The sequence below is a fragment of the Pinus tabuliformis genome, chromosome 2_1, assembly GCF_031772625.1.
Source record: "Pinus tabuliformis cultivar Carrire ecotype Pingquan chromosome 2_1, CPIR1, whole genome shotgun sequence".
Taxonomy (NCBI): Eukaryota; Viridiplantae; Streptophyta; class Pinopsida; order Pinales; family Pinaceae; genus Pinus; species Pinus tabuliformis.
Genome location: NC_142299.1, coordinates 850,983,212 through 851,000,062, shown reverse-complemented (window position 1 = coordinate 851,000,062; position 16,851 = coordinate 850,983,212).

The following is a 16,851-nucleotide window of genomic DNA, read 5'->3' as shown; positions in this document are numbered from 1 at the left end:
GGTATCATTAATATTTTACATAAATTTTTAAGTAGTGACAAAACCGAGACCCCCCATTTTTCTATTGATTTATGTTTTTTAATTCCAATTTCTTTAAGAGATGTGTTGTAAACATTCCAAAGATTGCTAAACAAATTTAAAAATAAAAAATAAGCATATTTTTTAATTATTATTAAAATACTAGTAAAAATGATCATATTTTCGTATATATAAAACCGCGACCCAAGAAACTACCCTTTCAAGTTTATAAAATCAATTTGGTTTAATAGAAATTTGAAAATAACATATAACAAAATGTTAAAATTATTTTTTGAAATTTTTTAAAATATATTTTATATTTTTTATAATAAAATTTTTAATTATGATTATAATAACGTATTTTATATTATTCAAAATATAATATAGAAAATTATTTGTTTAGAAATTCTACTTCTATTTTTATATATATATTTTTAAAGATTTTTAGCATTTCATTTAACTTTACATAAAGTTATTTATATTTTGTGAGTGATTAACCATAGCTTTTACCAATATTTACTATCAGTTGACTTATTCGCAAATTTAGTATTTACTTTTTATAACATTATTTATATTTTCTAAACCCAATAAATAGGTTCACTATAGCTTTTACCAAAATTTATTGTGAGTTAGCTTTGTTACAAATTTAGCATTTATTTTTTATAATTAACAAGTATGAAACTCAACTCATTTAATTGATATTTTTATATTATTTTTTTTATCTTTTTTCATTTGAGAAATTTTTTTCTTTTGCCATATAATGAGACCCATTAACATGCTTTTACCCTAATGTAAGTATTTGAAATATTTTTCCTTTGGAATCTTTGGTTATAAAATTTCTTATTCTTCTAATTTTTTTTGTTTCCATAAACTAAATGGTATGAAAGTTTTCTTCTCCATAAATTAACTATCTTTTTATATGTTAAATATCTCTTCATAAACCAACTACTTCAATATTTTATTCTATTTAACCTCATTTAAAATATGCTTAAATCATTCAAGTTTTCCATATCCTTTCACTTTCAAACCTTTTGCATAAAATATCACATTCTCCTTTTTTATTTGCATAAACTAAATGGTATAAAAGCTTTTCTTTACATAAAATATCTCTTTATATACCAACAACTTCAATTTTTATTTTACAATCTCATTAAAATATGCTTAAAGTATTTATAAATTAATTGAAATTGTCAATTTGAATTGCATAGGTTTCATAACTCTCCTCCTAAAGGATTCTCAATCTAAAACTCTCATGAAGAAAATCATTGGTTGTTTAAACAATATTGAGGAAAAATATAAGTATAGCTGAGTGATTCTATCTTTTTAGTTTTTTTTATTTCTTTTAATATGATAGCAAAGTTTTCGGGAGCGAATTGTGATTTTTTTTTAATTAAAATATGCTTTTCTTGAACTACTCAAATTAGAAACTTTGAGTACTAATGGTTGTTTTTTTATAATTAAAATATATTTTTCTTGAACTTCTTAGATTAGAAAATTTGATTACAATTAATGGTTGTAAAAATTACGTGAAACATATATCAAATCAGAGTATATATATATATAATATGAGGATTTCATAAAATGGTAAGTCTGAATTCTAAACTACCCTATAAAAATATAATAAAAATGCATCTATATTTAAGAAACACATAATTATCTTCATAGTATTCGGCTGAATAAGATACACATAATTATCTTCATAGTATTTTTGCATTTTCTGTAATAATAAAAAAAAAAAATCCACTTCATATGAAAAGAATAATTCATTTTTAACTTATAAATATTAAAAAACTAAAATGAAAATAATTTTTCAAATCTTTTATTTGTCCTGTTATCTTTGTTTGTATGTGAATTTAAAATTATTCTAAATATAAAGTTTTGACTTCACGGGAAGATTTCTAAAATATGTAGAAACAATCAAATTCCATTGAATTCATTAATAATTTAATTATGAAATTTTGAATTTTAATGTGAATTTAAAATTATTCTAAATATAAAGTTTTGACTTCACGGGAAGATTTCTAAAATATGTAGAAACAATCAAATTCCATTGAATTCATTAAATCAATAATTTAATTATGAAATTTTGAATTTTAACATCAGTGAGAACTTCACTATTAAATTTTGCTTCTAACTTTTTTTTCCGTTTTAAAAATGACTTAATCCAACTATTACAATACCAGTTAAACTAAACTGCAGAGCCATATAAACTGCAAAGCCATATAAAGTTTAATTCTAAATTTCAGATTGCAAAGCCATGTAGACCTTCTTTTCATTATCGAGAATTAGACTAACATTGAATAGAAATTCAATATTCAATGGTTGGACCATTACATTATTCAGATAGAACATAAATTCAATTGTTGGACTATGGGGATCTGTATTTTCTCCGAGAGCCTTATAATCTACGTTGAATGTGAAACCTTCCTTTGCAAATGTCGACGGACTAGCTGTATTCTAAAATGCCTATTCATTTTCAGCGACTTTCTCAGATTTTGCAAATAATTTACTACTTGAGACTTCCATAATAATTTTCATCTCTTATTAGCTAGCATTCCCTCTGCACTAGGAAAAGAAGAATTAGTAAGTTTTATAAGTTTTGTATAAAACAATGAATCAATTTAGAATGAGTAAGTTTTGTATAAAACAATGAATCAATTTATTTAAGCTCATCGTCGAGTCTTTTCTTATGACCATGGGATTTTGTTAATTTGTTATCTTTTAGAGTTGGTTGACGGTGGAGCAGAATTGAGTGGAAATAATTATTAGAGCAATGATAATGATGGAAATTGCACAAATATTTTTTAATTAAGATATTTTCTTTATTTGATTCTTTATCATGTAGATTTATAAATAATAAAAATATGTGAACTCAATAGAACTATATTAACATTATGTTATGTTCATATTTGTAATTAGTTAATACAAAGAATTAAAGAGTTAATTTCATGTATTTATTTACATTAAATATGTATCATTATTTGATCTTATATAGCCATTATGTTATTATTTAGTTATTAGTTTTAGAATAGTGTGAGCATTTCTTTCATAATTTTGTTAAAATAGTTTTATTTGTATATAGTTACTTATTTTTAAGATTTCCTATGTTTTTTTTCATAACTTTTCTGAAGTTGTTTTATTTACATATGCATTTTTATAATTGATAACTATTATGATAATTAGTTATTATTTTTTAGATTCTTGTGAACATTTCTTTCCTAATTCTATTAAAAAAAATTATTTATATATAATTACTAATTTTTAGAATCTAATAAAGATATATTAACTCAACATAAAATTATTTATATATAGTTACTAATTTGTAGAATCCAACAAAGATATATTAACTCAACATAACCATATTAATGTTATGTCTTAGAATTAGTTAATACAACTACAATTTTTTTTAAGTATATCTTTCTTTAATTTAACTTTAATAAAAAACAATATCAACTAATTTGATTTAAATAAATAATATATGCTTTTTAATTAAAATATTTTCTTTATTTGATTCTTTAACATGTAAATTTCTAAATAATAAAAATAAGTTAACTCAACACAACCATATTAATGTTATGTTATGTCAATACAATGAGTTAATTAATAAAAAATAGTTTGAATTATTGATTTGTTTTATGTTGATTACAAGGCATGCCAATCATGATCCCCATGAAAATTGGTGATTTGTCAAGGTTTTTCATTTTATTACATTATGTTATGTTGGTATTTATAATTAGTTATTAACATTAAATATGAATTTTCATTATTCTTAAAATTTATTACTATACAATTTCATATCATCATTTATAATTTCATGTACATATTTACTTTATTTTATTTGTTTATAATTACAATTATTTTTTAGTACATCTTTCTCTAATTGAACTTTAATCAAAAGTAATATAAACTAATTTGATTTAAATAAATGATATATATTTTAATTAGGATATTTTCTTTATTTATTTCTTTAAGATGTAGATTTCTAAATGATAAAGATATGTTAGCTTAGCGCAACCATATTAATGTTATGCTATGTTTATATTTACAATTAGTTATTGATTTGTTTTATTTTGATTACAAGATGCCAACCATGATCCCCATGAATATGTGTACTTCTTATTTTTTTTAAATTCAAATTTTTGTTTTATTTTAATTGTCATGTTTACCTTAATATATTGAATTTAAAATACTAACTATCTTGAATCTCTAAATTCATGCTTATTTCTTTTTACATTTACCTAATGAAATTATAAAATTGCTATGCAGATTATCAAATAACAAACGCTATATTGTGAGGATTGCATTATTTGGACTAGTTTAGACTTGGCTTCTTTGAAAGGGTTTCACCTTAGGGTTTTTTGTAGCAATCTTCTCCTGGACTCATAATGGTGTCCCCGATGGGAGCGATAGGTCTCATCTCATCCCTGCCAACATATAGCTAAGTTACCATGACAACATTTGGGTCAACCTCTAGGCTATGAGAAAATCCCCTTTTGTTGTCAAAGATGTCATGAATACAGTCATCTCTTTAGGGAATTCCATTTAAATCAGGACCAATGGCCCCTAAATTCCACCAAGAAAATATATTAGGATGGATACATAAGAGTTTCTAATAGGAAAAAAAAAATCCATAAGAGGAATGGGGGATACACATGTTGGAGGAAACAAGGAGGGAAATATGGTTCTTCAAAAGTTGGAAGAAGACACATTAGAGGGAAGACAAAAAATAATGAGTAGGGATTATGACTCTATTAGAACTATTGGTCACTCAACAGGACACCCCAATACAAGCGGATCAAAACAAGCAGCTCGAAGACATGAATATGGGAGAAGAGAAGTGAGAAACCTTAGAAATTGAAGCTTATGAGGACACAAAATTAACCAACTTAAACATTAACACATTATCACTTGAATGGAGAAAAGGATTTGGTCACCATCCTTGAAGAGGAAGTACAACTTATAACATCGGACTACATAAAGTCTCAAGAAGCCTTGCATTAGAAATCTCAAGGTAATATTACAACCTCTTCTTCTTCTTTTAAGATTAAAAATTATTCTGCAAAGGAAACCCCAAAATAAGGGAAGGAAGATAAAATAAAAGGTAGGAAAAGTGACATGCAAATTATTCAAGAAATGGAGGAATTCTTGGTCAACTCTAGTAGGGTTTTATTATGACAGAGATCTACTGACCTACTACTCATAGTTTCCATTAAAAGTCATCTATTGGAATATAAGACGCCTTAATAGACAAACCAAATAGGGGATTCTTAAGAATAAAATGGGTATCAAAAACCCAATATAGTGATGTTATAAGAAACTAAATGTTCTTTTCACGTTCTGGGAAAAATTATGAAAAGTGTATGGAAAGGTTCCAACAAAATTGTCAATGATGCACTGGGAACTTCGAGGGGTATAGCTATCATTTAGAACCCAACAACCATCTCCCTAGATGATACCTTTTCTACTTCAATATCTTTAACTTTCAGGTTTCACCCTATTGGTTTAATCACTTCAAGGTATATGTGACCAATGTATATGGTTTAACTACTCCAAGAGAGGAGAGATACTTTCTTCAAAATTCATCCAAACTTTTCAGTATAATTGGGGAAGCATATTGGATTATAGGAGAGGATTGTAATATTATCAAATCCCTAAGTGAAAAAAAATGAGGCATTAGGAGACTTGATGAGGATTCTTCACAATTTGTATAATTCTTAGACCGCTCCAAAATGGTATATTTGGAAACAAAGAATGGTGTATTTATATGGAATAATAAAAGAGGAGGATCCTCTTCGATTACCTCTCAACTAGTTATATTCCTCGTGTCTAAATCTCTATTCTACACATGTCTCCATTTTGAAGCTTCCATTCTACCATGCCATGGCTCAAATAATTAATCAATAAGTCTTCTTCTAGATTGGAATGGTAGTTCGGAAAACAAGCCATTCAATGTTGAACCCTTTTGGACAAGACACTCTACTTTTATGAGAAACAAAATCTTGGTGGAAAGAATATAAATCCTTTAAAGGAAATATCATATTTTTCTTCCGAAAATGACTAAAACAGCTTAAGAAGAAATTAAAGATTTGGAACAAGTAGGAATTCAGAAATATATAGGAGGAAAAGAAAAAACTGAAATAAGAAATGGATTCCATTTAGCAAACTATCATTGAGGAAGGAAGATTCAAAGAACTAGATCATAAGGAATCTATAAATTAGGAAATATTAGAAAAAGGGATTAAATAAGAAGAAATATTATGGAGGAAAATTCAATGGCTTAAGGAAAGAAAAAAAAACACAATTTTTGCATATCTCTATGACACAACACAAGCAACATAATAGAATATCTAGCTTACCAAATGCTCAAGGGTAGAAATTAGAAGACCATAGAGGGATTAAACAAGGATTGGTAAGTTTTTCTTAAACCGTCCCTACTAATTCATTTCAGGATAAGAGACCAACTATTAGAAAGATAACTAATCACATTACAAGAATGATTTCTCTAGAACACAAAGGATGTTGTGGGAAATTACACAGTCAAAAAGTGGAAGAGGTCATCATAAACATGCCCAGAGGCAAATGTCTAAGGGAAAATGTTTTCACTATAGATTTATTTCAATATTGTTAGAATGTATTTGGGGAAGAGGTCTATCTTTTGGTGTAATACTCTTGTAAGCATGCCTGATCCTCCTAGCCTTAAACACCTCTTCGGCTAAAACTTTGGAAGTTTTTTTGCCTCTCTTTGAAAAATAACCTATCAAGTTGGGCTTTCAGATATTTGAATCTTGTAGGAAGAATGACCTCCTTAAGTCATTTTTACTAGCTCTTCCTCTTTATATTCTCTCAGTCCTCGATACTCCTAAATCCATATTATATAAGATCAAAACATTCAATGATCGTTCCTTTAGGGAGGAGAAAAAAGGAAAAGAAAATGGGCTCTAGAAGCATGGGATAAGGTTTGCGAGCCCAATACACAAGGACTGAGGTAAAGCGATCAAGAAAATATAATTCAAGCATTAAGAGTTGAATCCTATTGGAGAAGGCTAAGATCCCTCAAAGATTATGAAGTCTAATTTGGAGAAGAAAATATGCCTTAGACACAGAGGAATCTCAATTAATCTAATTAGAAGGAGACATCAAAGGATCACATACTTGGAATGTAGAATGGAAAATTCATCACCTCATTCAGGATTTCAACATTTTTGAAATCAAAGATGTTAAATTTTATCTCTTCTAGAAGGATTCATGGCATTAGTGATCCAAGTCAACCAAGTAAAAAACATAGAAAATCTAAAGAAAATTTGATTGCTTGAGGGAAAGTCACAGTTGATCACTATTAGTTGTCTTCTCAAGATTAGAGGCCTTGGAGACATTGGTCGCTCCTCTCCCAATGGAAAACAAACTCTAACTTCACAATTCCTAACTCCCTGGTTTCATAGCTTGACAATAGAAAAATAAAAGTTCAAATAAGATCAAATATTCTTAGATGGGGACGCAATCCTCTCAAAAAATTTATGGTAACATAATCATGTGAGATAATATGGGGATCAAGTGATCAATTTATCAACACGTGTTGGTTGAAACTCTAGATATTAAAGTTCTGGCCTAAAGTTACTTTTTTTCTCTAGCATCTAATGTTAAACAACACTCTCAATTAGGATAAACTGCAACATACATGATCCTAGAGGCCTTCAATTTGTATACTTTTTTAGTTTATTGATAGTTGATAATATCTTGAATGACTAATCTTCTCTTCTAAAATTTGGGGTCCAATGGCTATAATCTTTAAACAATCTAACTGCTCCAAAGCGAGCTTGAAGGGAACCATAAAGCATTAGAGAAATTTTGAGGTAAAAAATGGGCCTCAAAACAAAAATGTACAACCAAAATCAACTTTATAAGAACCAATAGCATTCAATATTATGATGTTAACCATGGGGGATGATTCACCATTTTTGGAGTAAAAAAGAAAAAATATTAAAAAAAAAAAATAGAAAAACTCATTTTTCAACCCATATTTTCAACTTATCTCCCTATGGTTTTGCTTAAATTTTGAGTGGGAGAACTTTTTGGATGAAAATTTTAATTTCTCACCCAAGGAGTACCCATGTTGCATAATTTCAATGGACCTTGTTACACGAAAATGAGAAATACATGAAAAAATGTGATTGCAATCATGTTTTTCATGTATTTCTCATTTTTTGTATAGCAGGGTCCATCAAAAGAATGCAACATGGGTACTCCCTAGATGAGGAATTAAATTATGAATCCAACGAGTGCTCCTGCTCAAAATTTGAGTAAAATCATAGGGAGATAAATTGAAAATACAATTTGAAAAAAATAGTTTTTCCTTTTTCCCCTCTAAAATTTGATGATGTAATCTAATCTTATTTTATTATTTGCACTATTATTTTAAAATATTCCTTAGTAGGCCAATTTTATACCTCAAATATTCTCTAGTGGAATGGATATCATCCGAATTCTCTAATTCTATATTCAATATGGCTTAGTGATTATAACCTGGTTTCATCCTTTGGAGACATGGAAGAAACATAGAAAAATGATATTAAAAAATCAATAAAACTCCTTAGAAATGATTTGTTACACCATCCTAAACCATTTTCATGAATCTATCCTAATATATATTGGTTTTTCTCTAGCATCATGAGGTATTCCCACATGACTAAAGGGTCTTCAAGTTGGCCTAGATGAATTATGTAAATTTTTATTTTATTAAGTCAAGTTGGCTCAAGAGAAGTCAAGTCAACTAGGCAGTGAAGGGACATGTCCCTTGGGTTTTCACACCCCCTGGATGTGTATAAATAAGATGTTAAGATTCCTCATTTTGGTACCAACGAAGATAAAATATTTCTCTCGCTTTATCATCAAGCTTAACCAACATTCTTGAGGCCACACATGTGAGAAATCAACCAAGTCTAACTGCAACAAATTGACCAAAGTTGACCAAACTTATCAACAAAAATTTGACTACAAGGCTTTAAGAAAATATAACCACCAGTTTATTTTATACCACATTTCACTAACCGCAATTGACCATAGGGCTGAATTTGACCACAGGTCAAAGTTTTGACTATAGTTGACATTTGACTGGTTTTGACTAGCTTTGATCAACTATTGAATTTGACTTGGTTTGGATGGTATTTTAACTTGGATATTGGTACATATTTATAAGAAAATTGATAATTTGTAAACCTTGCTAAATAATAATTTCTTCTAAGAAAAGATGTTGGATTTTCTCCCAAGGTTGGGTTTCCCAGGGTAAATTATTGTCTCTATTGTGCATGGATATCTTTATATGATCTTTGTTATTTCTATTGCATTATTGTTGATATTTTATTTGTGTAATTGCTCAATGATACAATTGACATGAGAAAATTGTTTAACAATCATTAGGTAGTAATTATCATATCATAAAATTGTATTCTACTACGCTTGCCATAAAATTTCAACATGGTATTAGATATTTGTTTAAAGAATATCCACTGAAGTAAGCCCAAGAGATGGTAATAAGTAGCTTTATTGGATTGTCAAAATGGTGTCAGCTCTTAAAGTAGAAAATAAGTTGGATGGTGCTACTGATTTCAAATCTTGGAATACTAGGATACTTCTAATCCTGAAATAAAATGACCTTCAGGATCACGTAAAGGAAGTCATTCTAGAAGTAGAGGAGCTGAGGAGAAATCCAAGCATAAGAATAATGTATCCAAGGCTAAGAGAATCTTGCTAGCTTCTATAAAGGACCACTTGATTCCACATGTTGTTGAGTTGAAGACTACCAAAGAAGTATATGATATTTTGGTGGGATTGTTCCAGAATGAAAACATTAGTAGGAAAATAACCATTAGGGGAATTTTGAGTTTTAAAATGGACCTCCTAAGGAAATTATAAAATAATAGTGGAAATAATAAAATAAGATTAGGTTACATCATCAAATTTTAAAGGGAAAAAAAAGAAAAAACTATTTTTCAACTCGTGTTTTCAACTTATCTCCCTATGGATTTACTTAACTTTAGAGCAACAACGCTCGTTAGATGCAAAATTTGATTCCTCATCTAAGGAGTACCCATGTTGCATACTTTCGATGGACCCTGCTACACGAAAAATGAGAAATACATGAAAAAAAGTGATTGCAATCACACTTTTTTATGTATTTCTCATTTTTCGTGTAGCAGGGTACATCGAAAGTATGCAGTACTACTTCGATGAGGAATCAAATTTTGCATCCAATGAGTACTCCCACTCAAAATTTAAGTAAAACCTTAGGGATATAAGTTGAAAATACGAGCTGAATGAATAGTTTTATTATTTTATTATTATTTAATCTTTTTACTTTTTTACTCCAAAAATGGTGAATCATCCCCCATGGTTGACATCATCATCTTGAATCCTATTCATTTTTACAAAGTTTATTTTGGTTGTACATTTTTCTTAGGAGGCTTATTTTAGACCTAAATATTCCCCAAATGCTTGAGGCATCAATTTCATAGTGCAATGATGACTAGATAATATTTTGTTGTCTCTTATCATATGAGAGTCTCTCAATTGAGAGAGGAACTTGGAGCCATTGGAGATACCATTGATGATGAAAAACTTATTACAATAAATCTCAATGGATTTCCTTCCTCATGGGATCCATTTGTTTAGGTAATTTGTGCACAAGAAAACATGCCCAAGTTTAATGAGCTACAAATTGATTGTGTCAAATATGAGGCTAGATTGTTTTACAACGACCGCTTGTAGAGACCTCAAGATGAATAAACTAAACCCCTTGCAACTCACATAAGAAAAGGAAAAGGAAGAAGAATTTTTGGAAAGTTTGATAAGAAGAATACAGGTAGAAGATTCGCTCCAACTCAAGATCAGATGAAGAAGGATATGTCAAATATTGGATGCTTCAATTGTCATGATTTTGGACACTATGCCTCTCAATGTCTTCAGAAGAAAAGGAAGGAGAAAAAACATGCATCAACAGTCGATGTTGTTGATGATGATAAATATCAACCTCAAAAGAAGATAAATGAATCTAAGCTTGATAGAATTATAGATAGACTTCAGAAAGAGTACTTATTTTGACATTCATTATTTATTTTTTCTCATGAAGTCCAAGTATAAGGTCTTTAACAAGATCCATTAATTCAGGGTTCAAGTAGAAAACTTGATAGAGAAGAAGATCAAGGTTTTGAGGTCAAATAATGGATGAGAGTATACTTCCAAGGAATTCAATGATTTTTTGCAAGGAGGAAAGGATCAAGAGGGAGTTGACAGTTCCCTACAACCCTCACCAATTTATTCATTTATTAAGAAATAATTACTTCCAATCATACTTTTTCTCCTTTGGTTTTTTTTTTGGTCAATCTCTTGTCCGTTCTGTTAGATACCCAAGAAGTATTTCTTGGTTATTATTTTCCTTTTTATCATGGCCTCCTGAATGGGGTTTGTGGAAAGGAAGATCAGGTCCATTGCAGAGGTTTCCAAGGCAATGATTCATTCAATAGATGGAAGCATCAATAATTACAAAGCAAGGCTTTTGGAAAGAGGGTTCTCCCAAAAAGAGAGAGTGGACTACAAGGATATTTTTGCTCCAGTTTCTAGATGGTCGAGTTCTTATATGGCCTAAGGAATCAAGCATATACATGGTAGGAGTGATTGGTGTTTGAAAGGGAGGATTATACACATTATTAGGACATCCATCACCATCCCAGATGACCAGAAGAGCTTTCAGTTTAGAGGAAGTAAACAGTCAGGCAGAGTGGAAGGAGTAGCTTTTCAAGATGATGTCATGGGTTCAGATTGTTAGACTATATGCTTAGAGATGAGAGGTCTCTAGGAGAAGTATTCCTTCAATGAGGGGACCATTCTAGAAATTAGTTTATGCTTTAGTAACAAAGGGAGCAATAGTGGTAGGAGGATTTTCTTCCATGAAAAAGTGAGCAACCAAGATTGCCGCAAGAAGACCTACTTTAGTGTTAGAGGGAGAACCTAGTCAGGGTGACTAGAAAGCAACTGTGATGATGGATCTAGTGAAGGAAGCTAGACAATTTATGGTTGAGATGAGGCATGTGCATTGGGTTGCAATGAAGCATGTGTTGAGGTACCTAATTTATACCATTGGATATGGTTTGAGATATGTCTTGGGTGATGAAGTGAGGTTGTATGGATATATTGATTTTGATTGGGTCGGGAGTGCAGAGGACAAAAAGAGAACCTTGAGGTGTTTCTTTAGCTTGGGATCAGATATGATATACTAGTTTAATAGGAAGTATACTTCTGTTGCACTCAATACAACAGAGGCAAAGTATATCGTATCCATTTCTGCAAGTCAAGAAGTAGTGTGGCTTCATAATCTACTTGTAGGGCTATTTGATTAGGAGCTAGAGATGACCTTGATACATTATGATAATAAAAGTTGTCTTAATATTTTGGAGAATCTAGTATTTCATGATAGGTTGAAGCACATTAAGACCAAATATCACTTCATCTAAGACATGGTGCAAGGGAACAGTGAAGCTCGAGTAATATCCACAGACAAGTAGATTGTGGCATTCTCACCAAGCCTCTATCTAGAGTCAAGTTTCTATACTTTAGAGACAAGCTTAGTGTGATGCAGAATTCCTCATTAAGAGGGAGTGATTATGTTTCTACAACTTGCAAAATGATCTGCAAACTACCGTGGATATTCCATTGGATAGTTCGTCACAATAGATCTGATAGAACTATATTTAAAATATGAAATTATACACTATTACTTTTTTATTACCATTTTGGATTTATATATTTACTGTTAATAGTGCATGCATGGAAATTTAAAATTATGTATAAAATAGAGAACAATGAAATAAAATCTCACACACATATTTAATACAATATATGCTCTAGGAAACCCTTTCGGTAGAAAAACCCATCTAGAAGGTGAGGTCTCTCTGCTTTCTTTCTCTGAATGGAAATATGGATGTGAGTATAAAGAAGTATGGCTTGTGGCCCATGGGATGCTACAGTGCATAAATATTCTCTTTTTTCTCTACCCACTATCCCTCTTGGCTATTTTTTCTAAGTTATGGAATAACTGCACTCAAAAGAATGGAACTCCTTTTCCTCCTAATGGCCCGGATATAACATGGCCTGATAGCCTACTAGTGGTTAGGTTTGAATAACTCATCTCTTAACCAGAGTTACATTATAAAATATTCTAGAGTCTTATACATCATAATCACACGGTTGGCCCATTTTTCATGAATAATGGGAGTTGATGTGGCATCCTCTTGAATTAGGGTGGTGAAAATAGGAAGGTAAGCTTCTAAGTGGCATAAATTTCATATAAAGACTCTAATTGACACAATTATTGTGTTGTTAGAAAGGTATCTATGTGAAGAATAAGAAAAATTGGTGTTGTGCTAAAGCAACAAAGTTTTACCCCTAAAAAACGTCATTTTATGCCTCAAAAAAACTCTTGAAAGGTTTCAGACCTTGTTTTGCCAAACTGGGTCCCACCAGTAAAAATGGTCCCATGAGTTGATTCCTCCAATTTTTCCACTTTGAAATCATTGATATGGATAAAAAATAATATAATGATCAAACCTGGATCACACCTCCCCATTTTGTGAGGATTTTTGTCCTCAAAATATTCTACTGAATGAGTTGAGGAAATTTTTGCTTCACCTTCTCTCTGGTGTACCATTTAGCTTTGCCTGGAATTTTTCCTTTCAATCCAGTATGTCAAACATCATGCTACCCTTGCCTTGTAGTTTTGGACCTTCTGCAAAACTATATATTTTTTCAACTCTGTCTAACCACCTAGTGCCAAATCCTCAACATAAGGTAGGACATGTTCTTCTTCTTGATCTAGCATGGAAGGCTTACAGATTTTAAAATTCTCTACATTCACAACTAAGTAAATGTGCATATATGGTGGTAAACCAAGTTGATAATAATTATCACCCACCTTTCCCAGTATCTCAGAAGGGACCATATCTCAAAGCCTTGATTTCTTACTAGACCACTGTAGCCTCTCCTTGTTAAACTGTAGCTATAATTTGTCCTGCACCTTGAATGATTTCTCTATTCCGTGTTGGTTATGCCTAGCATTATATTTCTCCTTTGACTTTTGTAGTGTCTCTTCTACCTGTATATGGATATGCGTGACCTTTTCTACAAACTTTTCATCTCTTAAGGCATCTCTTGTAAGATATTCCCTCACTCCTCCTTATTTCCCATATGCAATGTCCAAAGGTGAAGGCGGCAAATATACTAAACAAGTTTCAAATGGGGACTTTCCTATAAAAGTGTGGACTGCTCTATTGTAAGAATTTTATATATATACCATATGGATGCTTCTGGTTGTATCCCCTCAGAAGTTACACCAAATTTTTGTTGACTACTTCTTTTTTCCCATATGTCTATGGATGGAATGTTGTAGATCTCTTCAACTTCATATCCATATTCTCCCACAATGTAGTCTATAATGCACCAAGAAATATTATATCCCTGTTTGAACTGATGCTACTTGGTATCCCAAAGTGCACCAAGAATTTTCCAAAGAATAATTTTGTTGCTTCTTTCCCACTTATGGTCTTTTTACAGGCATCAAGACACACATCTTGCTAAACCTATCAACTACTACGAACAGGTAGTCATCACGGGGGATTCACTTAGTGAACCTCTGACATATCACGTGTGTTCATGGCATATTAAACAATACCCTTAATTGGACTACAAATTTGAAAATACCTCTAAAAATCACATTATTTAACCCCCTACCAATATGAACCCAATACACCTTCCCAATTAAAAAAATCCCTACTTACACTAGATATTGTAGGTATCCATTTTTTCATTAACATTTTTTATACCCTTTTATATTTTTTCATTAACTTGGAGCTCCTCTTTTTATATTTGCCAATATAAAAACCCTTTACTGCCAATCTATCCCCCAATATATTATGTCATTTTTTCCTCAATATTTGTCCCCAATATTAACCCACATGGTATGGCATTGCTCCCCCAGTGAAGCCCCCGTGGTAGTCATGTCCCTTCCTAGTTGTTGGTAAACCTCCCACAAATTTCATAGAAATACTTTCTCAAGGACAAGTGGGTACATGTAAGGGATGATATAGACCCTGCTTCATGTTGCTAGGCTTGCTAGTACAACAAAGAATGCAACCTCTTATGAACCTAGCTACCTGCTCTTGCATCTTGGGCCAATGCATATACATTTGCAAGTTGGCCACTATCTTCCCTACACCAAAGTTCCCTACAACCTTGGAGGTGTGAGCCTTTCTAATCAACTGCAATTTCTTACCTTAGAAACACATATCTTATCCATCCTGTAGAGTAACCCATCTTGGGGATGGTAGTCAATGACGTTGTCACCATGATGCACATGAATTTGACTCTATAATTATTGAAACGCCTCCTTGAAGTACCCATCCTTTTAATATGCCTCTTTATATGTGATCCAGGTGAATATTGGTGGCCACCCACCTATCCCACCTAGACCTCCAGTCAGTTTCATTTGTTTCCTTATTTATTTCAACATTTACTATTTTTAGCAGTTTTTCGGATCCTAAACTTCTAGAGCGATTTTGACCCCCTAAACGGAATTTTTTGAGTTCAGCTGCAGGCTCAAAGCTAAAGGTAAGTGCCTGCAGAAAATCTTGTAGTACTCAGAGAGACCTTTCCAACAAGGTATCGTACATGTCAAACGAAGATAATATGACCAAGTTATGACCTTGGGAAGTTGGCTGCCCAACTAACCCCAACGGGGCCCACAGACTCTTGGCATTACATCTCCTGGAGTTAGGTTTTTGGTTGTTTAGGTTTTTTCATGTTTTTTAATAATAAATAGGCTCTTGAGCCTCATTGTAACATAGTTCAGAGGCATGTATCCGCCACATCTCTTCTCTGAGATAAGCTACCATCACCCAAGCTAGTCTTATTTCCATTCTATTTGTAAGCATATTTCAGTATTTGATATTAATGAAATGAAGTGTTATTTCTATTCAATCTTTGTATTTCTGGTTATATCTCTAATTTTTTGTATTCCTGTTTAAATTCGGATCAATATGCATCATAGGTGAATGGATCCATGTGTATAAGAGTCCCCAAAGTTTTGATCTTTAATGTGGGTGGCCTTGGAAGCATGTCATCCAACTTGTTTGCGTCACTCTTCTTGTACTTGAAACTATTGTAGAAACCCCATCCACTTGTAATTCTTGGTATATTGTAGCTTATTTTGTTCCTACAGGTATTATAGTGGCTGGTGATCTATGTGAATTATTGGCTCCTTTCCCATCAGATAATGCTTCCACTTCTTGACAACTTGTAACAATGTAAACTTTGAAACGGGAACTGATACTGTTACCCCTTTTGTAGAGATAGCAAAAAAGTAACCCGATTTTGAAAAGGGGCGATGCAGAACACATGTTTTTTTTAGAGCATAGTTTTTGGCACTATAATTTTTTTTATGTACATTGTGTTTTAGAATGGTAGTCATTTTGATGTTGATTTTAAAAAGTGGTAATTCTAAACCATGCCCTTTTTTTAAAAGGCATCTTTTTTACTTTTAATTTTATAATGTATGAAATGTAAATAATTATTTTGTAAATTTAATAACTTTGGAAGTGGTCTTCTTCTTCATATTTTCTTGTTTTTATTTTTATTTTTAATTTTTTTGTAGTGAGGTTTTTATTGTTTTGCATATTTAAAGAAGAAGGTCGATATTTTGCATTTTTGATATTCTACATATTTATACATAGTTAATTAAATTTTCAATCCACGTGAAATAATTGTCTCTAAAAAACATATATAAAAAATATA